Here is a 22,871-nt window from a genome sequence, read left to right on the forward strand (position 1 = left end):
TAGCAAACACTGACAGTCAAGCTGAGATTTCTACCTCCATGATTTTGTTGTGTCGTGGAGACCTGATAGTGTGTCTTTATCTGTTTGCATTTTATGAAACAATATGAAACAAACAATTCTCAAAATTATCTCTTATTGAGACATTAGCATTATTGCCATGAAAAAAATGAAAAAATCTTTATGACAGGTTAAAAAAAACCCTCTGTGTTTTCCTTTTTACTTTGTTATCTCTCCCCCCCCCCCCCTTCTTTTTTTAAAAAAATATTTTCTTTTAGGCATTTGCCTACAATATGTATTCTATAATGAATACTTCCAATCCTCTGTGATTTTGCTTCTTCTGATTCTTCTAGCACACTGGAAAATTTTGATTTGTTAGCAAGCCTACTGCTGAATGTCAGCACACCTACATCTGTCTCCAACATCTGACGTCCCCTTGCCAGCAATATAGCTTCCAGTTCCTTCCCTGCTGTTTTTCCTGATGTTTCCAAAGCCTTTTTCCAATTCTTTTAGACTAGGGTCTGCTTTCCATCTGATGAAAATGCAATTATTGACATAAAAAGTCAGCATTTACCATCAGACATCTATGGAACAAACTGTTTCCAGTTTTAAGCGTGGGGCTACACTCTATGGACTCAGGTCCCTCTGAATGGAAACTGCTAGCAAACACAATTTTTTTGAAGAATTGTTGGTCATTTAGCATAGCACAGACTTATTCAAATCCATGCTTAGAATCTTTGAGGGATTCATTCATTATCTCACAGAATATAACTTGTAACATACAAGTTAGAAATTTTTTTTGGAAGAAAACAAACAGGTCTACTTATGAATGTGTTTCACTACAGAAATATTGCTATGAGGTAAATTGTCATTAGATTACAGAATTTAACATGACTGTTACGGTACCAAATAGTTTACTTAAAATACAGTTTCAAAAGTAATGAGATCATATCAAACTCTATAATTAAAATATATCATTTCATACAAAAATAAAAGTATGATTCAAATACATAATGAAGATTCCCTTGAGAGAAGGAGAGTTAAAAGGCTCTAAATCCTGGGGATTTTAGTTTAGTTGCTACATTTGTGATATTCTTGACTCATTATTTTAATGGTGTAAACTATTGGTAGAACAGTAAATAATAACTGTTTATTGCATTAAATCACTTTATATGTGGACCTGAATGCTCTTTTATACATAGGTATAGTTAGATGTGTATATTAAGAGTCTGCAACAAAATACAATGAAAAAATGTTTATTAAATATACAAATTTTCAGTTGAATTTGTCTCTTATAATATAGGTCCATCACAGGAATGAAGAGAGGGAATATCAGAATAACAAACAAACAAACAAACAAACAAAAAAAACCAACCCCCCCAAAAAAGAGTATCACCTTTGTATCACGAGCATGGGAATAATAAAGTAACCGGATTGGCTAGGATCCTTATAGTAAGGACGGAAGGCTTTATTCATGGAGGAATTGTGTTGGATGGTAGTACTGGTAATTTAAAATGTTGAATACAAATATATGAGCTGTGTGGTTCATATGGATAACCAGATCTTTACAGCGTTTGCCATAGATTATGTTCCTTTAACCCCAGTAGTTTATTATACTATGACTAAATTAATTAGTATTAGTAGCCAAATTTCCATATTGCAAAGAAAATTAATGTTTCATTGCAGAAATGTTAGCTTGAATTTTCAAAATGAATATTTAATAAGTATTGTGAAGTAGATTTGATGATGATTTTTAATTGTGCAGCTTGTCTTTACAGTTACAGCATTACTTTTATATAAATTGGTGTATTGAGCAGTTGGAGAGAAGAAGCTCCCCTGTTTCCCATCAATGTTAGCAAAAGACTAGTGAAAGCAGTGTGGGATACACAGACCCTTGCATGCCCACTGGGACAGTATGAATTCACATATACACGTACTGATTTTACATGGCAAGGTTTTGGTAGTAGAGGGGCTGCAGGGTTTGCAGGGTTGCCTTCTCTTAGAATAGACCAGGAATTGTCCCAATGTGGGACAAATTAAGTTTCAGTTTTTAACTAAACTGGGTTTAGTTTTGCTTTTTTTCCTTAATATCCCTCCCTGTTATTAATTGGCAATAAATTAAAGAAATATTAAGTATTAAATAAATTGGCAATAAATTAAATTTTTCCCCAATCAAGTCTGTTTTGCCCATGATTGTAACTATTGAGTGATCTCCTTGTCTTCATCTCAATCCACAAGCTTTTCATCTTATTTTCTTTCCCTGTCCTGCTAAGGAGGAGGAGTGGGAGAGTGGCTTGATGGGCACCTGGTGGCCAGCCAAGGTGTACACACCACATCTGTTCTGTACAAATTTAATCACTCTGTTGTTCTAAGACAGTCCATGCTCTTGTGAGCAAGTAGTCCTGATGGAAAACCAGGATTTTGACAACAAAAGATCTTTGCAAGAAAATAGGCAATTGTGTAAGGAAAGTATTGAATCTTATGAATTATAAGGCATTGCATGATGTTGGGTAGAGGAATAATGTGTAAACTGATATATATTGTTCTGGAACATGGATTATATGTGTTTTGATGATGACACAAAACTGGAAAAGTGGCTGAGAGGGTTGTGCTGCCATCCAGAGGGACCTCAACAGGCTGGAGAAATGGGCTGACAGGAACCTCATGAAATTTAACAAAGGGATGTGTGAAGTCTTGCACCTGAGGAGGAAAAACACCATGCACAAGTATATGCTGAGGGCCACTCAGCTGGAAAGCAGCTTTGCAAAAAAAGTCCTGATGGACACCAAATAGTGTATAAGCAAGCAACGTGTCCTTGTGGCAAAGAAGGTTAATGGTATCCTGGGCTACATTAGGAGGAGTGCTGCCAGCAGGACAGGAGAGATGACCCTTCCCCTCTATTCAGCAGTGGTGAGGCCACATCTGGAGTACTGTGTCAGGTCTGGGATCCCCAGAACAAAGTAGGTATGGACATACTGGAGAGAGTCCAGAGAAAAGCCACTAAGATGATCAAGAGATTGAAAATCTCACATATAATGAAAGGATGAGAGAGCTGGGACTGATCAGCCTGGAGAAGAGAAAGCTTGGGGGGTTCTCATAAAAATGTACAAAGGCAGGAAGGCAGAATGCAAAGAGAGACACTGGCACTTTTCAGTGGTGCTCAGTGGCAGGACCAGAGGCAATGGGCACAATCTGGAACATGGGAGGTTCCCTCTGAACATGAGGAAATGTTTGGGGTTTTTTATTGTGAGGATGACTGAGCACTAGCACAGGTTGTCTAGGCAGGTTGTCTAGTCTCCCTCCTTGGAGATATTAAAAATCCATCTTGATATGTTCCTGAACAATTTACTTTAGGTGGCCCTGCTTGAGCAGGGGCATTGGACCAGATGACCTGCAGAGGTCCTTTCCAACCTCAACCATTCTGTGAATCTGTTTAAGTTAAGAAAGTACTCAGCAGAATTTAAACAAAGACACAAAAATTACTTAACTAATACAGATAAAGAAATAAAAATTAAAGAAAGACAATATGCTTGAATACATAAAAAGTATGTAACTAGTATGATATTGCAGGGGAGGAAGGGAAGTTTGAGGAGTTTAAAAAACATTGGAAAATAGAGCTTATTAACTACTGATGGTAGCAGAGAAAACCACAGATGCAAGCCTGCCAGGATATCTCTTTGGGCAACCTTAAAAAGCCCATTTTTAATTAAATTAGGTAGGGATGACCTGAATATAAAATGGCTTTAGATGATAGATTGGAAATAGATGAGAAATCTTTCAGTTGTAAAAGGTACATTGGAACAAAATAATGGGACTCAGAAAGAGCACCAATGATCTGTGTAATCATATAGGACTCAAACAAGGGAAATGAAGGAATATTATTCAAAACTCCTAAAACCAGAATAGATGAGGGGAACCCAATGAAATTTTCAGATACATCAGACTTATAAAATGAACAGAATAAAAATGGGTTTGCATGTAATAATTGAACTATGAAATCTCTTGGCACAGCAGTAAACCAATATTTTTAGCTGTACAGAATAAAGAAAGGATTCAAAGACACATTGTAAGGCAGTAGTTTCATCAATGACGATTAAACAAAGAGTTTATGTCCATGTGAGTTTTATTTCATCAAAAGTTCACTTTACAAAGAAGGGAAACTCACAATTTTTGAAGTTTAATGTATTTTCCCATACTAAAGCAGTGTTGAAGTTTGCAACCTGATTCCTTTTGTAAGAAACAACACTGAATAATGCACTCTACTAGCACACCTAATGTGGTATAAGGACTAATATTTGTTCAGTCCTCAGGAACAGATTAGATTTAGGCCATAGAAATCACTCTCCCTCACCAACCCAAAATATACAATTTGGCTTTGGACAATAACAAATTTGCTATCAGATGCTTACTGTGCTGTACTAATTTTTAACACAGTCACTATGGTCTAGGTATGGATCAGCTCACAAAGGGCTTAATCTGTACTTATTCTCTATCTTTTTATCCCTCAAGTATCTACTTGTATAGTAGGGTTTGTGCTCACTTGGCAGTGCAGTGTTTCAGGATGTTTTAGGGCTTGCTTTGTCCTGAGCTGGTTCTGAACATGTTTTAGATGTGACAGCATTTGATTGGTGTTCAAGTGACTGCTGCTTGACCTGTTGTAGTTTCAGCTTTCTTATCTGTCACAGGCAAAACAGTATTAATTTGGGGAATTTTACTTAATTGAATCCATTGGTGTCCTGGTTTCATCTGGGATAGAGTCAATTTTCTTAGTAACCACAGCGCTGTGGTTTGGATTTAGTGTGAGAACAATGCTGACAGCACAGGATGGGTTTGGTTGTTGCTGGGTGATGTTTATACTCAGTCAAGGACTTCCCAGTTCCTTGGGCCCTGCCAGTGAGAGGGCTGGAGGGGCACGGGGAATTGGGAGGGGACACAGCCAGGACAAGTGACCCCAACCAGCCAAAGGGACATTCCATAACATACGATATCATGCTGAATATATATGAGCTGAGGGAAGAAGAAGGAAGGTGGGGACATCTGGCATTATGGTGTTTGTCTTCCTGAGTAACCATTACACGTGGTGGAGCCCTGCTTTCCTGGGGATGGCTGAACACCTGCCTGCTGATGGGAAGTGGTGGATGAATTCCTTGCTTTGCCTTGCTTGTGCATGTGGCTTTTGCTTTGCTTATTAAATTGTTCTTATCTCAACCCTCAAATTTCTCTCTTCTGATCTTCTGCCCTACCCTACTGCGGGGGGAGTGAGGAAGCAGCTGTGTGGTGCTTATTTGCTGGCCAGGGTTAAACCACGAAAACTGCCAATTCATACAAACATTGAATTATTGATTGGAGTATTGTAGGAAAAAAATTAAGAATCAAATAATTAAGCAAAAACTTAGGGAACACCTGACCTACCTATTCCTAATTGATTGTTCTCTTGTTTTCACTGTGATGCACACATTCGCTCCCAATTGCTTCAGCAAAGTGACAGGCAGTGCAGAAGGGTGAAATCAATACAAAACATTTTCTTTCTGCTCTTTGTTGTTTCTTTTCCTCCACTGCACCATATTATTTACTTAATTTCCTCTGCTTTAGCATGGGTCACCTGTGGGCTACAGTCCTTCAGTGATCTCCTTGCCCCGCCATGGGTTGTTCATGGACTGTAGTCCCTTGGAGGTTTCCCTGCCCTTTAGTGGGTTTCCTGCAGTCCTGCAGTACTCTCTTTCATGTCATGCCTCCTTCCAAAATTGCCTCTCTAGCTATACCGACAACAATGACCTTGTCCATACTTTCCTTTGCTCTCTCTGTTTCTCCTTCCATGTGACTTCTGTGTGTCTCCTGTCTGTCATGCCTGCCATTTTCCTTAAACATATCTGAGCCAGGGTACCAGGAGTTTCCCTTCCTCTTTGGCTCACAGTGGGATGCTCATGCCAGTGTTAGAGGAGCTGGGTGGGATGGACTGGGACAGTCGTTTTTCCCAACCTTGTCAATTCTGCCCTCTACAGAGACAGGGTGCACAGATGGACTGAGAGACCCCAGCAGTCTCTGTCCGACAAGCAGTTGCTGGTGTAACTGCATGGTGGGCTGTTGTGGCACCTCCACACTTCACCTGGGAACCAGGAAACAGATCATAATCAGGAAACAAAAAAGTAACACCAATTATACCCCAAACTGGAGAAAGTGACCCCCACTGCTAGGATCAGCTGGTGAAAATTTCAGATGATGGTGATTTGGAACAGCCCCTACCACCACCACCAATTCTGCTTGAGGAAAGCTGGTGCCATCAGCCTTTTTCCCCAGAGGAGCACTGGAAACAGAAGCTTAACATCAAAGAAGTAGTTACTAGGAAGCTCTGTATGACAATGAGACCTGTGTTATCAATGTCTTTTCTGTATTAATTAGAGAATGTACTATAGATGTTACTATCATTGGAAGTGCGATAGTAATTATATTTTGATCAGACTGTTAAGACATGTTAGACCAACAGTAAATCCTTAGTTTCACATATTAGATGTCCCTTTTTTCTGTTGTGGCATTTTAACAGTAGCAGCTGTATATGCCTGATCAAAACTGCTGACATTACTGAAGCTTCCTCTTGGATACAGTGAGTATATAAGCATAATAATTCTAGAAGAACCAAGTCTAAAGAAAGCTGGGTAAGTTTTAAAGTATCGTCAAAGCTTTTTAAGGACCAGTGTTTTGAAGGCAAGAGAATCCTTGCACACTTCATAAGTAGTGGCATTGGAGAGAATAGAAATCATAGTAAATATGGAACTTAATTCAGTATTTTAGTTAAGTAAAGATCCTGCCACATTTGCTCATAATCCAGCTTTATTACTGAATCTTCATATATCTCAGATTTATTCTAAATATCAGAAAATAAATAGGCAGTAGGAGTTGCAAAGGATAGCTTACATTCAGACACAAAAGTTTACAAAAAGGCATTCCTTCCAAAGAGTAAGTTATTGTTTCACAGTTAAGTTAGTATTTAAGTTATTTAAGGTAAATCTGTAAGATAAAAAAATTTGGCAATCCATTACTAAACAAAAATAATTTAAAAAATTAGATTAATTTATCATTTTTACACACATCTTTTCCCCTTTCAGGACCTTATAGAAACTTATCTTTCACTGAAGGTCATCCTCTACCATCTGAGTTAGATGCAGAACCTCAGTTTTCACTTACACACTTTGCTGTTATCATACGACATCCTAACCAATTTACAATAAATTACTAGATTAATAATCAACTTTCAAAGTGATATTGTTTCTCAGCTGTAAAAAGCATTTCAAAAATCCAATGCAATTCTAATGAGTAATTCAAGGGGTTTTCCTTAAAGATTCTTTATATCTGTTTTGAGAGTTTGAATCATAAAAGCTGTAATAAACACACCTTCCAAAATATTTAACTGCTAATTTAATAGCAGGTCTCTCTGCTTTAGAAAAAAAATCAGCTCAGCTTCTTTACTTACTAATTGTTCCTTAAAACAAAAGATGAATTCCAAAAAGCCTTATATGTCTAAAACTAAAAATGGTAATATATTTTTATGTCTTTTCTAGCCTGCAAGCTTGAATCTAGTATTCTAAATATTCCTTTTCATATTCAGGTGAAAATATCTAGCCTTAATATTTTCACTTGTCTTCAATAGCAAATGAATGTTCATTAGACATTTTTTTTTTTCAGTCTGAACAGGTCAGACTGTTCTGATCTGTCTATTTTACTAATAAACTATAAACTTCTACATTTAAGTAATTTAAAACCAAAGAAATTAAAATTGGCAAAGGCTAGTAAATTCAAAGTTAAGCTATCAATGACAATTTTTCTGTTTTCTATTTGCATCCTTCCTCAGCAACAAAAAGTAATGTTATTGTAAGTGACAAGGATGTAAATGAGGAGTGTTTTACACTGTGACATAGGAAAAAAAGTAATTCTCTGAGTTTAGTCTAGATATTTAACGCCACCTTTGCATTTTTTAGGCACATCTAGTCTTATATTTTAGGCTGCTTAACACTGTTCAGTAAAGAAAAATGCATAAAGAGCCAGCTGGGCTAGGTATGCAATATTTTTGGTTCATTCAAAACGTTAGAGAAATGCCATACATCAGGGAATGAGTCTGGTTGGATTTCATTTATTTACTCATTCATTTCTGTGGTCTGCTTGTAATTTTATTTGGAATGATCATGTAGGAAATAGAAAGGACTGATTAAAATCTCATCCTAATGTAACCTAGGAGGCTGTTGGCCTTCTTTGTTGCAAAGGTGCCTTGGTGGCCTACAGTCAACTTCACGTTCAGCAGGACCCCCAGGTCAGTTTTTACAAAGCCCCTTTCCAGCTCATTTACAGTCATTGTGTAGTGGTACATGGAGTTATTCCTCCCCAGTGAAAGGGCTGTACATCTCCCTTTGTTAAACTCAGATAAGATTACTCTCATCCTATTTCTCCAGTCTGTTGAGATCCTCTTAATGTCAGGACACCAATCTGGTATGTCAACCACTAGTGTCGGTTGGCTGGCTGAGGGTACACTCTGTCCCGTCACTGAGGTCATTAAGATGTTAAGTAGCATTGGCTCCAGTACTGACACCTGGCATACAGCCAGTTTGCAATCTACCTTATAGTCCACTGATCCTGTCCATATTTCACCAGTTTGTTGGTGAGGATGTTAGTAGGTACAGTACAGAAAGCCTTGCTGAAATCAAGATAAACAACATCCACTGCTCTCCCTTCTTCCACCAAACCAGTCATCTCATTGCTGACAGCTCCCAACCACTTTCTTCTCTTTCACATGTTTGGAGACAATGAAGAGTGATCTTGCAATGACATCAGCCACTTAGCTCTTGTGAGTGTATCCCATCAGGTTTGACTCATTTACATTAAATTTTGTTTAAAAGTTCCCTAACATGACTCTGCTCCACCAGAGAAAAGTCCCCTTCCCTCCAGACTCTCCCACAGGTCTCAGGCATCAAGCATTCTGGAAGATAATCTGAAGTAGTCCAGACTGAAGCAAAGACAACACTGTGTAGTCTGGACTTTTTCAAGTACTTTGTCACACTGGGTGCTCTGTCAGATTCAGCAGCAGACTGTTTTTCCTCATTTTCCTTTTGCTGTTGAAATATCTTGCAGAATATTATGATTAAAGTATTATAATGATAACATATTTCTAATAATTTCTAATTTCTAATTAATTTCTGTTGTCATATTTATTTGTTCTCCTCCCCAAAACATCATTGAAAGATCATTTCCCAGTGATTTCTTGTGGTTTTCCATTAGTGCAAATGATTTGTGATCTCTGTACACGTTAGAACCAATGAAACTACTTTTACCCTCTTGGAACCATCCAGCGCCTTTCACCTCCAATGCACTGCCAGGAATCCTTTTCAGAAAATGTATTTAGGATATAGGTTAACATCAGCTACAGTAACCTACATTTATCACATGTCCATATCACTGTTATTGAGGACATAGGCAGAAAGTCCAGCAGAATGGATGGTCTGAGAGTTACACATTCAGATAGGAAAAAAGCATGAGAACATTCTTGCCTTTCCCCAGCAGTCCGGCTAAGGGTGTCATGAGAGATGAAAAAGTGCTTTTTTCCCCCTCTGCTCCCACAAAGTGTACTCTGGAAGGAAAGCAGACTTCAGAGGAAAGCAAACTTTAGAGCAATAAAACACACCTTTTCAAATCTTATTTCAAGTTCCTAGTTGAACATCTTTTCCCTGGGAATATGTGCAAATGAGAATGGAATAAATACCTCCATTAGTGAACTCTAGAGTCTGTATATATCTTTGTCGTTTGTACTGAAATTTTATTCCTAATATAATAGTAAAAAAATAAATCCTATGTCCTGTGATGAATAGCTGTATACCCACTATTCAAAAGATTTTAAAGAAAACTCACTGACTTTCTGCTTTGTTTCTTTTGAGGACTAATTGAATGTTTGATTTTCCCAGTACTTTTCAAAGAGTGAAGAGAGCTGATACAACCATACAATTTAGTATCACTCAGTGAGTTTCATTATGAAATTCTTAATTTAAAAATACTGCTTAGCTTTCACTAAGGGTGAATAGCCCAAGTAAAACTGTAAGACAAACCTCCTTCAAGAAAACTTAGTATCTAATAACTGACCCAAGGCCTTACTATTTTAAATTAATTTATCAAGCATATATTGTGGCAATTCTAATCTGAGAATAATTTTTATATTAAAATGTGTATTTTACCAGGGTACTTTTCATGTCACATAAATATTTTCCAGTTTTATCACCTTCAATAATTAAACTCCTGGTAGGTTGGTTTGGGTTTTTTGTTCTGTTTTGTTTTGTTTGTTTCTTGGTTTTGTTTTATTATTTGGTTTTTTTTGGCTATTTTGAGGGGAAAAAACCCCCAAAAGATTAGAAACCAAAAAGTCAAAGGAAGAAGTAAGTTCAATTAATATATTTTTAAAAGCTACTGTAATATTTTGAATTTCTGGATATGCAAGTATTACAAAACTACTAACTTTAAGAGAAATATTTGGACAACAGTTTTGTAAGTCTTCTTCAAACAGTCTTGTTATGTGGTCTATTGAACTATACTTTATATATGTGTGTGTATGTATCTATACTAATATACTTATACTATATCAGTAGTTTCCAGGCTTACCAATTGGAAAGTCTCAACACTTCCCTGTCTTCTAAGGTCCTGTCTAGAACATGTGCACTTGCATCAGTTACAGTTAGTCCCTGAGTGCCCTGGAGAATTCAGAAGAAAATATTTTGACAAATGAAGATGTTTTCATCCTCGTATTTGACACTGGCTCCTGAACCTTTGGAGCTTATCACGAGAATGAAAATCCAATGGAAATATACTTAAAGACATTACTAATACCTTCAGGAAAATAGTAATTATATTATAATTGCATATTTTAATTGTGTTAATTGAAGAATAAGCAGAGAAAGAAATGATAGGCAAGACGATTAAAGGAAGTTAGAAACTACCTAGAATATTTTTGATATTTCATTTTTGAGGAAGACATGGTTGAGAAAATTCCTAATTTTTTTAAAAAATATTTAGGGTACTAATGATGGGCAATATGATTAGTAACTGTATATCGTATAATAGATTTTAAATATAAAAAGGACTTCATCATACTTTATGATAAGTGACATTCTAAAAATTTGGTGGTTTTATTGCTGTAGCACCATACTTCCAATTTAGTAACTTTCTCTAATGCACTTTTCAGTTCTTGTTCATGTTTTTTTGGGAGCTTGGGTTGGTTGGTTTGTGGGGGTTTTTTTTGTTGTTTTTGTTTTCAGGTCAGAACAGTGAGAATGCAGACAATAACAGCATATCTTTGTAATACAAATCTACTTAAATTAAAAACACACATTACTTAAATTAAAAAACAAAACATCCTTTTAGATATTTATTTTATGTATATAGCAAAATTTAATAATTTGGAGATACTAGGAAAAATTAATTTAATATTGTGCCTTATTAAATAACTCCATTGTGCTTCAAGGTTTGTTTCAGAAAGGAAAGCTTGATTTGAATCACACAGAATTCCAAACACAAATATTTCTAGAACCTTAAAAAGCTGAAAGTTGTTACAGGGATTTTTGCAGTTTCATTTCCTTTCTTATTGTTTCATGCAGTTCCCATAAAAAAAGACTATATACTGTACAACTCTTCAGATAAATAAATTTGCAGTACTATCCAAGACTGAATTCAACTCTGAGTTAAACTATGCCTGCCAATTATTTCCAGCTATCTGATAGACCAGTTCTATTCAATTTTAATTTCACTCTCAACAAAAAAAAAAAAAAAAAAAAAATATGCAACAATAGATTCAGAAATGGATACTGTGTGAAAGACAGAAATAATAAACAATTTTATTTTCTTCACTGTTCCTTTTGTGGAAGAAAAGAGGAATAATAAGAATCTGTAGAAATGGTATATTACAGCACTAGCACTGTAGAGGTTCTAAAGCTGTCATTCTCATGTCAATGCTGTTTTAAAGGAAAGATTTATGACAAGGCTGTGGGAGTCAACAAAATGTCTAAAGTTTATGATTTAAAAAAACCCAAACCAACCTGCCTGCTTTCAAAATATGTTTAAAAATTAATACTTATGTTTCATAGCGAAGCACACAATTACTATTTATCAACTCAACATTAGAGTGATAGCAATTTTTAAACCCATATCTTGTACACCAGACAGGAAGGAATTTCTGGTTTAATTTCTGTTGAGGATAATACAGGGTAAAGGGTAAGGAAAGTACATACTTCTGAAATATGAGAAAAATCCATATGTTTCTTTACTGAATTGGGGTATTTCTAATAAAGGGAGGAAAGGAGAAAGGTCATAGATAAGGTTTTTTTACCATTAGCTTCACATATTCATAACCTAACACATTTCTACAAAGGATTCCAGAGACTCCTGTATGTTCAGTGTACCTGGTTACTTTTCTCAAGTGAGGCATAAAATTCGTTTTCTATCCATTCCATGACCTTCACTGACTTTGGCTGGCATAACACTCAAGTTAAAAAGAAAGTTAATGATATTGCTGTCAATATAATTACATAACTATCTTGCATATATTTAAAAGAACAATTAGATAATATTGAAATCAACATATCTATTATTTGGCCTTTAACTGTATGAGAGACTGGGGTTTTTATAGAAAGCTAATCACAGAATATATTTAAATGTGTATCAATAATATTTAGATTTTACATAGATAAACATTTCCATTTATCTATCTATCTATACTCATATAAAATAAGCATCTTTGAGCATGGGTGTATGAACACAAAGACTAATCATGTAATATTTTGATATTTTACTTGCTAGTGAAGTAATTAACCTTGAGGAAAAAAAGTGCCCACTGGGCACAAAAGTGCCCATTCTTGTGAATTCTTATGACTTGAAGAATAAGCTTTGTTTTCATTATCCTAATTGCTGTGTACAGTTGTTCTGACAGATACTTATCTCACATTTTGTGAAGCAATTTCATGTACATATTGTTTAAAGTAAAGCTGGTCCTGAAGAAATGCACAAGCAAGGAAACAACATTTTTTAGCACATTGTTTAGAAGAAAGTTGTGGTTCAGTTTTTAGATAAAGCAAAATTTCACTAATTTTCTTGGAGTTTGCAAAAGATCCTGTGAGTTAAGAATGTGGTGCATGTGATCTTGCATAATGACCAGAGTCCCTGTTTTTCAGTATCTTTACTTCATGGTTGCCCACAGTATATTTTTTCCTTCTCTTCTTTACAGTATTAATTTCTCATGGAAAAATATTTTTGTGGAATAATAAAAAACAATAAACCCAGTCTTCTGTCTAGAGGACTGTAATTGTGTCTTACAGGAGACTGGAAACCAATTTGTCTGTTGGCTGTGCTATGTTTAAGTATTCAGTTTCTTGGGAAGTCAGTCCATCTCTTTTTATGTATTAACTACTTCCAGTTAAAAAAAAAGCAGAAGAAATAGAATAGATCTACTTAAAAGCAAGATGGAAACGTCTTAGGTGCACATTCTACTAATTTGAAATACTTATTCTGACAAAAATAATTACACAGAATTTCAAGGCCAAGTTTTAATTTTCAGCATGTCTGAATTCCTTGCTAAGTTCTTTTCTCACCTCTGCACTGGACCACACAACAAAACAAGAGAACAGTTTACAACAAAACATTTATAAAACAAAATCACTTTCCCCTGTAGAGTTCTTAAAATGTGTTACATAGTGTACCTATTGCATGTGAATTGCTTGTTGAGTGGGCTTACTGGTGAACAATTTTTCCCTGTTTGATTGTCATGTTAACCAAAAGAAATTTCATTACAAGCCTCAAAACTCAACTTTTAAGAGATGTTTTGCTTGTAGTGAAAGATTGTGTTTTTTTTAAAAAGATATTTATTTACACACACACATACCCCACCCCCCCCAACCCCTCAACCCCCCTTCCCCCCTTTAACTTCTACTTCTGATTTCAAAGGTTTGGTTTATTTTTAGTAAGTGTTGGGATTGAATCTCACATTTTCTGTATCCACTGTCAAAACCTGTTTTTTACTTTTGATTTAAACAGAATGCAAACACTAACAGGGGCTGAAACTAAAGCAATGATTAACTTGACTTATTGAATAGGCTCACTGAGATGTAGCAAGCTTTCTGAGATAACTGGGATATAATAGTAGACAAGAGAACTGGAGTAATGGTGTATTGCAGTCAAAACCGTATGGCACAGAGAACTAATGGAGTTATATAAATATACAATCAGTGTGTATGTTCCCCAAGAAAGTTCAACCGAAGTTCATCAACTTGTTGACAACCAGGGGTCTTGAAAGACCCCAAGAAAGACATGCAGGAGCAAAGTGCTCATACACAAGTGCTTTCTGCATATATAAATCATTTCAGGGAAGTAGTTATAACATGTATTAGATTTCAGGGAAATATGATCAATACATATGCTTTGCTGTAAAAAATTGAGGAACCCTGGTCAGATAGGTGCACATGACTTCAGATGCCAATCGCCGTGTGCCCGGCGCTGCCATGCTTGCCTTCTAAACTTACAAAATGAAGCCTGAGAGGGTTTTCTTCTTGCTAGTTTTCAGTATCACTTTTGTTGAGCTGAATATATTGCGGAGTTAGAATGATTAATGTTGGGTAAATTTTACTTATAATGATTTTCAGTGTCAGAACTGCCTAGAAGGGAAGAGTGGATACTTTCCTGAGTTCTTTCCCCCATTAATCAGGATCATTATCATTACATAAATTTTCTGAAAAGTTAATATAAATCAAGGGTTGCATAACTTCCTATAGCAGATAATACATTTTTAAGTTGAAGAAATTCCATGGTATTTAACATAATGAAATCAAATATTTATCTCTTCAGCCAGATGAGAGCTTGCATTGTAAATAATGCTGACTAAAGAAGTAAAAAGCAAATCTGCATCAGCTGATATACTTTTCATATTTTAAATCAAGTTAGTTACAGGGAAAGAAAAGCTGGATCTATGGCAGAGAATTTAGCTCAGAGATACTGGATTCTAAGAATATATTGCTTATGTGCTCAAATAGCATAAAAATGCAAAATTAAGCCTCATACAGATGGGAAAAATCTTTCAACCATGCTGAATTTTAATATAATAGAAAGCTTGAGAACAGGAGTTTTATATTAAACATTTAAGGCTCAATTTTCCTCCTGATCAATTTGATTAAGGATCTTGCACGTCTCATTTGCCAAATAACCTTAAACACTGAAGAGTCCTGATTTTCTCAGAATGATGGTGCTTCCCTTTCTATTCCCTGTCATACTAAACCACTATTCTCCAAATTGCCCTTTTGACATGCACCAAGCTACACACATACCAATTCAGCATTTCTGGTTGTGTTTGGGTTTTTTTAAAACAAAAGTGAACCTTTACATAATTTCCCAATTTGGTTGTTTGATAAATTCACTGGGGCTTTTGATACTTTTCTTAGGAAATGTATATTCAACTTTCAACTGCTCTTCATTGCCTAGAATTAAAACCATTATTTGTCAGAGGAGAAACTTGTTTTCATACTCTAGGAATCCATGATTTTCATTTTTGGTTGCATTTTGGCCTGCAAAACCTAAAGTATTAAGGCACTGAGATGGCTGTTCCAATCACTAGACAAAAAGTTAATTCATACTCATTTGCTTTTCCGGTTCACAAGACATTATTCCATGCCTTGAGGCTGTAATTTTCTTGATATTTTATTACTCCAGCTGATTCATGGTACAATAGACATTTTTAACCACATACTTAATTGATTTGAGGAGAAATTTAAAATATCACACAGGTCCAAAACATACCTTTCCATACCTCCAAATATGGACACTTAACAACCTTGCTAGCCACCTTTCCCTAGTGTTTGACATCCTCACAGTAAAAACATTACTTTCTCAAGCTTAAACGTGATTGCTTTATTTGAGTTTAATTAAGTCTTGTTTGGTCTTTGGCCACCACTGAGAAGAGTCTGCCTCCATCTTCAGCAGGTATTTTTATACATTGATAAGATCCCCTGAGTCTTTCTTTCTCCAGGCTGAGATATCTCAGCTCTGTTAGCTTCTCTTCACATGAAAAATGCTCCAAGGCTTTAACCATCTTCAAGGCCTTTCACTGCACTCACCTGGTTATGACCATGTGTGGTGAGATGCTCCTGACCTCGATTATGATGTGGGACAATGGAAAGCACTTGCAGAGTTGCATGTACCAACTCATGCCAAGAAACCTGTGATCAACCACATTGGCGGATCACCAACCTTTTTGAGACATGTCCATGTCAAACTGTCAATCATAGGATTGAACAGAGACAGCACAATACTCTAAACAAGGTACCCCAGCTCTGAACTGGTGTAGTTGTTATTGGCTGGTTCAGGGATACCGCCTGGAAACAAAGTCTTTATGTCATTACGTAGAACATCAGAAGTTGACAATTTCCATAACTGCTGTTCATTAGTGGGTAAGATTAATCATTAATGATGTTGTACCTTGCCTACAAGGGAAGTGAGCTTTTCTCTTTTCCTTTTCCTTCATGCTTAGATTGCTTCTGATCCATATTTATATTGATTGACAACTTACATTATTATAATAAAGTTGATTAGACTTGGTCCTTAGTCTGTTGGTTTTGTATTGTCTAATCTCCAAAGAACACTTGTCATGTGATACCATGTGTCTCTTGTACCAGGTCCTTAGTCTGTTGTTATTGTATTGTCTAATCTCCAAAGAACACTTGTCATGTGATACCATGTGTCTCTTGTACCAGCAAACCCAGAAAGGACCTGGGATTCAGGATTTGGTCTCATAAGAGCTGAATAGAAGGGAAGGATGACCTCCCTCAATATGCTGATAATGCTTTTCCTAATGAAGACCAGGAAGCCTTTGGCCTTCTTTGCTACAAGGATGAATTGGTTGCTTACAGCCAACTTGGTTTCCAGCAGGAACCCCAGGGCTTTTTCTGCAAAACTTTCCAGCTCATTAGTACTCAATATGCACTCATGCATAGTGTTATTCCTCCCCACTGAAAGGACTGCACATATCCCTTTGTTAAACTTCATAAGATTATTTTCATCCTATACTTGATACTGATACTTGATGAAGATGGTCACCTGACAAACAGGGATGAAGAAAAGGCAAAGACATTCAATGCTTTCTTTGCTTCAGTCTTTAATATTAAGGATAGACCTTAAGCTGCTCAGTCCTTTGAGCTGGAGAACCATGACTGTGGGAGCAGTGACTTTCCAATTGTGGACAATGAAATTGTAAGGGACCAGTTGTATCAGCTAAATGTTCTTAAGTCCATGGGCCCTAGTGTGATTCATGCCAGAGTTCTGAAGGAGCTAGCAGATGTTACTCAAATACCTACCAATGATCTTGGGACTCTGGGGAGGTTCCCACTGCCTGGAAGCTAGCCAGCTAGTTATCCAGATCCTTCTTGCCCTTCTTGAAGTTAGGGGTGATGTTTGCATTCTTCCAGCTCTTTGAGGCCTTCCTGTATTGCATGCCTTTGAAAGATAATCAAGAGTGACCTTGCAATAATATCAGCTACTTTCCTCAGCTCTTGTGGGTATATCCTATCAGATCCTTTGCCTAGTTTACATCAATAAAAGAAAAAATAAAAAAATCCTAACATTACTCTCCTCCACCAAGGGAAAGTCCTCTTCCCTCCAGACTTTCCCACAGGTCTCAGGCATCTAGCATTCTGGAAAATAATCTGAAGTAGTCCAGACTGAAGCAAAGACAACACTGGGTAGTCTGGACTTCTTCAAGTACTTTGTCACACTGAGTGCTCTGCCTGATTCAGCAGGAGTCAGTCTTTTCTCATTCTACTTTTGCCGCTGAGTTACTTGCAGAAGCTCTTCTTGTTGCCATTTACATCTCTTGTCAGATTCAGCTCCACCTGGGCCTTGGATTTCATAACTACATCCCTGTATGGTCAGAAGATCTGTCTTTATCTCAGCCCACAAGTTTTCTCACTTTTACTCTTCTGATTCTCTCCACATCCCACTGGGCAGGGTGTGAGTGAGCCAGTGGCTGTGTGTTGCTTAGTTGGTGGCTGGGGTTAAACCACAACAGATGTTTTTGGCTCCAAAGTGGGACTCAAAGGGCTTGAGATAATGACAGGTTTGATTGGAATGTGCCAGACTGAATTTATAGCTGTTATTGCTGTTTAGCTATTTATTGGCAGGTTTTTCTGCTTGCCATCGGGCTTGATTGCCTTACTGTAAATTAGTCTAATGCTCATCTAGTGACTGTTTTTCTGCATTTGCAAAAGCACATTAAGATACAGTTAAGGTTAGTTTACCTTGATCCCAAATTTAAGCATATCTAAATAGTGTAAGGAACAACATGTGTAATAATTTTGTAACACTGGGATGACATAGGAAAACACAATATATAAGTCTTTTACGTATGCATGTAAGCAAAAATTCAATGACCAAAGCGGCGAAGATGCATAGGTTGCTCTTCGAAGGCATGGGAAAAATGTAAACCATAACCCAAGGAACAGAATTTGCAAATTGAAGAGCAAAGAACAAGATAAGCACAAGGGACTGCAAACAGTCAGAACAACCTTGGACACACAAGATAGAAACTAAAACCAAGGCACATAAGGAGATGATGAGATCTGGGTTTTGGAAGGTAGGGTGAGATACATAGAACACAAAGGGTGATGGACGAAAGAGGAAGAAAGAGAAACCCACTTCAGTGTTGACTTCTGTCACTGAAATTCTCTCAAAAAACTGATCATCTCCCTTGACATCTAAGGACTGTCAATGACACTAGACATTAGTATTACTAACCTGAATCAAGGAAAGCTGGGTGGGACCCCCAACACCAAGACACCTAGGGTGAAAAGGACCAAAGGAATGCCGCTGGATCCATGGGTGGCGATATCTTCTCTCTCCACACAGCCCCTCACCCCCCACCCACACGTCCCCTTTTCTCTCCTCTTTTTCTTTTTATTGAATAGGGATCAGATCTAAGTAACATGTGGCATGGGACTTGCTTATCCAGTTCAAGTAAGCACCATTGAGGTATCATACCTAACCACATCTTGTATTTTGTATTACTAAATCATAGATCTGGTTGGCTGGTGTCATTTCACCTTAATTCAGTCCAAGAGTATCATGGACTTGGACCCTATCTAAGGGGAGGTAGGTCATCCTAAACAACTCCTTTTGAGTCATGATACAGGGATAAGGTTTCACTCCAAATTACGGCCACCTACATTTAGGTGACCCTATTTTAGTGTCTAAATTGCAGATTATCAAGATTTAAAGAACTTTTAAGCAACCTATTGCAATTACTAATTACTGGAATTGCTATTTGTTCTCTACATTAATTCAACAAAATAGAGGGCTTTTTGAATTTAGGAACTTTCAATTTAATGCTATTTTAATATCATTTCAGTCAAAGCTTTGCTAGAGACAGCAAGTAGTTATAAAAACTTTTCATCATACTGTTCAACATTTCTGTATAAACATCTTTGAAAAAATAGACGGGGCTTAGTAGTAGTATAGTATTCAGTATAACACTGAAAAAATGCCTACTTTATTCCCAAAAATCTCGGTAAATGTTCTAAAGCATTTATATAGGTAATACATGATCAAAGGTTATAAGGGTAATTATCTTTAACAGTGTATGGGATGTTAAACAAAATTCCAGCTTTAGAACTGGTGATTCCATATACAATACTGTTTTTTAAAAGCGTACATGAAAGTTAACTTTTCCAGAAGAAAAGACTCAGTATAATCTGTTAGGAAATATGAATTCAGATCATTGCAAGAAGTCACAAGAAATATTAACTTTTTCTTTGAGTAGTTCTAGCAGCTTCAAGAAGATTTTACATGGACTAACCAACCCCATTATTAATTAAAGATTTTTCATCAGGAATTTTCATAACCCAGCAGAAATCATGCCCTTACACATAAGAATGCTTAGTCTGTATTATGTTAAAACTTAAGGAATGAAGGAAAGCTCTATCCTGTCCATTGTCCATTTCACATAATTTCAAAGCATGATACAAGTGCCATGTCTATAGGGGTTTGCTGAAATACAGAAACTCTTGTACTGATTCAGTGTGGTACAATCTGCAGTAACTTCAATAGGGAATCAGACCTTGACGGTACTACCTAGCTTTCAAACTCATGCAAGGTTAAAATGAATAATAATAAAGATCATAATAATTAGTGCCTCGAACAGCTTCATTTAAGTACTCTATTTCTAAAAATACCACACTAATAGGGAATGAGTCATAGTGGCATAACCTCAGGTACATTATAGCTGCATCTTTTTGATATTTTCAATCAGGGTGGCCTAGTTATCTATAGCAAGAAAACATATATGGTCTCTGTACTTTGATTTTGAGATGGTAGCTTGGGAAATATATGGACAGTTATTAACATCTCACATCAAGTCAAAAAAGTGCAGTATTATACAAATCTGTCACTTGATACTACAGTGTATTTCTGAAAGAGCTAATATGTACTTTTGCTCCCAAGAAGAGTACCCGCAGAAACTATTCTTCTCTAGAGACACCACAGGTATCTTCACTTGGTACTTGAAAAAGTTTATGTTGCCAATAGTGTTAGTTATATGAACTACTAAGAGGGAAACAAAGCAAATATAATTTCTTTAAAAAATATCAAAAAGTGGTAGGATTCACCACTTAAACATTTTGCTGAATATAAACTGTTAGGCGTAACAGCAATGCTAAGCACTTTTTGTTCTTCTGCTAAAAAAAAGGGGAGGAGGCAGAACCAAAACCAAACATACACTAGCCTTTGGGTTGCAATAAATTGTCTTCTAGGAATTTTCCTTTTACATTTCACGGTGTTTAGATATTAGGATTTTACTTTCCAAAGCAGTCTGATATTCAGAAAGGAAATATGCAAAGTGTAAATTAACCACAATTTTTAATAAATTTCAAAGTATGTGCCCCAAGCTGAGGCAATTATTAGTTTTTTGTTTGCTTGATTGTTTGGTGGTAGTTTTTTTAAAAAAAAAACAAATAAATACAACAACAGAGTTTTCTTTAAATGGTAGGTTGACTTACAATATACCATGATGAACAGCAAAATTTATTAGTTTGTAAGGCAAATATTGGAAATGAAAGTCAAAGATAAGAGATAAGGTCAGTCCATTTGGGAAATAATAGAAAATGAAATGCAGGGTAGATTAGACAGCATAGAGAAAAGGGAAAAGCTGCTGAAGGAAAGGTTAAGTATTTACCTACTACCTGACTGTTTTTAAAAATAAAGGTATATGTCACATCACAAATAATATCAATTACTTAACAGTTCCAAACAGACATACTAAAATTACATGCAGCAGATTTTTTTTTTTTTTTTTTTAATTTAAAATAACAGATGCTATTTACAAGTATGATGTAATGGTGTATGTAGCGTATTACGGTATCTACTGAGGATACAGATTTCTATTACTATGATAACCTCTGCAATTGCTAGGATCTAATATTTTCTACAGATAAAACAGGTAATGAATGTTCTGAGACATTACTTATAACATTAAAAGTTGCACAATTTCTGAAGACAAAGCAGCTTTATGGGTTAAATCTCTTTTGTTAGTTAAATAGATGAGACATCAATTTTAAAGCCTGACAAGGAGCCAAAGGATTCTACATTTCTTGCTTGTACTCTGCTTTTTTTTGTATGTCCTGTGATTTGTGCCAAAAGGAGTATAGAATAGGTAGCACTTACCTGTAATTGCTCAATTACTTTTCCCCAAAATGGATTGCATTAAGACTAATTACAGAAATTTTTCAAGGCGACCAGTATCACCTCTAAGGCCTACAGACACCACATTTCTTTCTATGCCATTAAAATAGAATAAAATGATCTGCTTGAAATCCTATGCTGAAAACTGATGACTGTTTTTCAGTTTCAGTGAAATAAAGGAATTTACAGAGGGTGGAAGCAAGGTCAGGTAGCCTGGGAGGAATACAGAGAAATTGACCAAGCAGCCGGGGATCAGATGAGGAAAGCTAAAGCTCTGAGGGAATTAAATCTGGCTAGGGATCTCAAAGACAACAAGAAAAGCTTCTATAGGTGCATCAGTGACAACACGAAGACTAGGGAAAATGTGGGGCCTCTGGAAAGAAATGGGAGACTGGTTACCTGCATCATAGAGAAGGCTGAGGTACTCAATGGCTTTGTTGCCTCTGTTTTCACTGGCAAGTGCTCCAGCCATACCACTCAAGCTGCAGAAGGCAAAGGCAGGGACTGGGAGGATGGTGAACCACCCACTGTAGGAGATGATCAGGTCTGAGACCAACTAAGGAACCTGAAGGTGCACAAGTCCATGGGACCTGATGAGATGCATCTGCGGGTCTTGAGGGAGCTGGCAGATGAAGTGGCTAAGACTTCATAACACTGGTATTTAGGAGGAAGGACACTAGATAAGAAGACAAACTAAAACTCCATGAGGTGTACCATATGACTGGTGCTACTTCATCAACAGAGTGACCTCTTTAGGCACCATTTACTTCACTTAGATCTAACGTAATGAAGTGATAGATGATATTGTATGATTTTTTTTCACAATTATGATGCCAGGAAACAGTCTACAGGCACAATACGGTCACATCACATTGAGTAGGGATAGGCTGACCAAAAGAAAGAGATGTGGAACAAGAGAAATAATTTTACAGCACTATGACAGGTTCAGCACCTACTGCTTCTGGGACTGTAGTACTTCAATAAAACAAGGGTACTAGTAGATGATTATTCAGTGAAAAAATACAGACAAGATAGGAGGTATTTAAATTAAGAAAGTGGAAAGTGACAATTAAAAACATAATTTAAAAAAAATGTTCTATACCCAGAAACTATGGATCTGTAGTAGGGAGGGGGAAGTAATCAGC

The 22,871-nt window shown here is 36.5% G+C and overlaps 1 long non-coding RNA gene across 1 annotated transcript; it reads left to right on the forward strand.

The window, feature by feature from the left end:
- The first annotated feature begins 1,384 nt into the window (after window positions 1–1,384).
- Window positions 1,385–19,697, forward strand: LOC308058736. Its single transcript, XR_013925942.1, has 2 exons — window positions 1,385–16,598; window positions 16,677–19,697. It is a non-coding gene; the product is annotated as an uncharacterized lncRNA (long non-coding RNA).
- The last annotated feature ends 3,174 nt before the right edge of the window (window positions 19,698–22,871 follow it).

Source organism: Falco punctatus (assembly GCF_963210335.1).
Source record: "Falco punctatus genome assembly, chromosome: 2".
Classification (NCBI taxonomy): Eukaryota; Metazoa; Chordata; class Aves; order Falconiformes; family Falconidae; genus Falco; species Falco punctatus.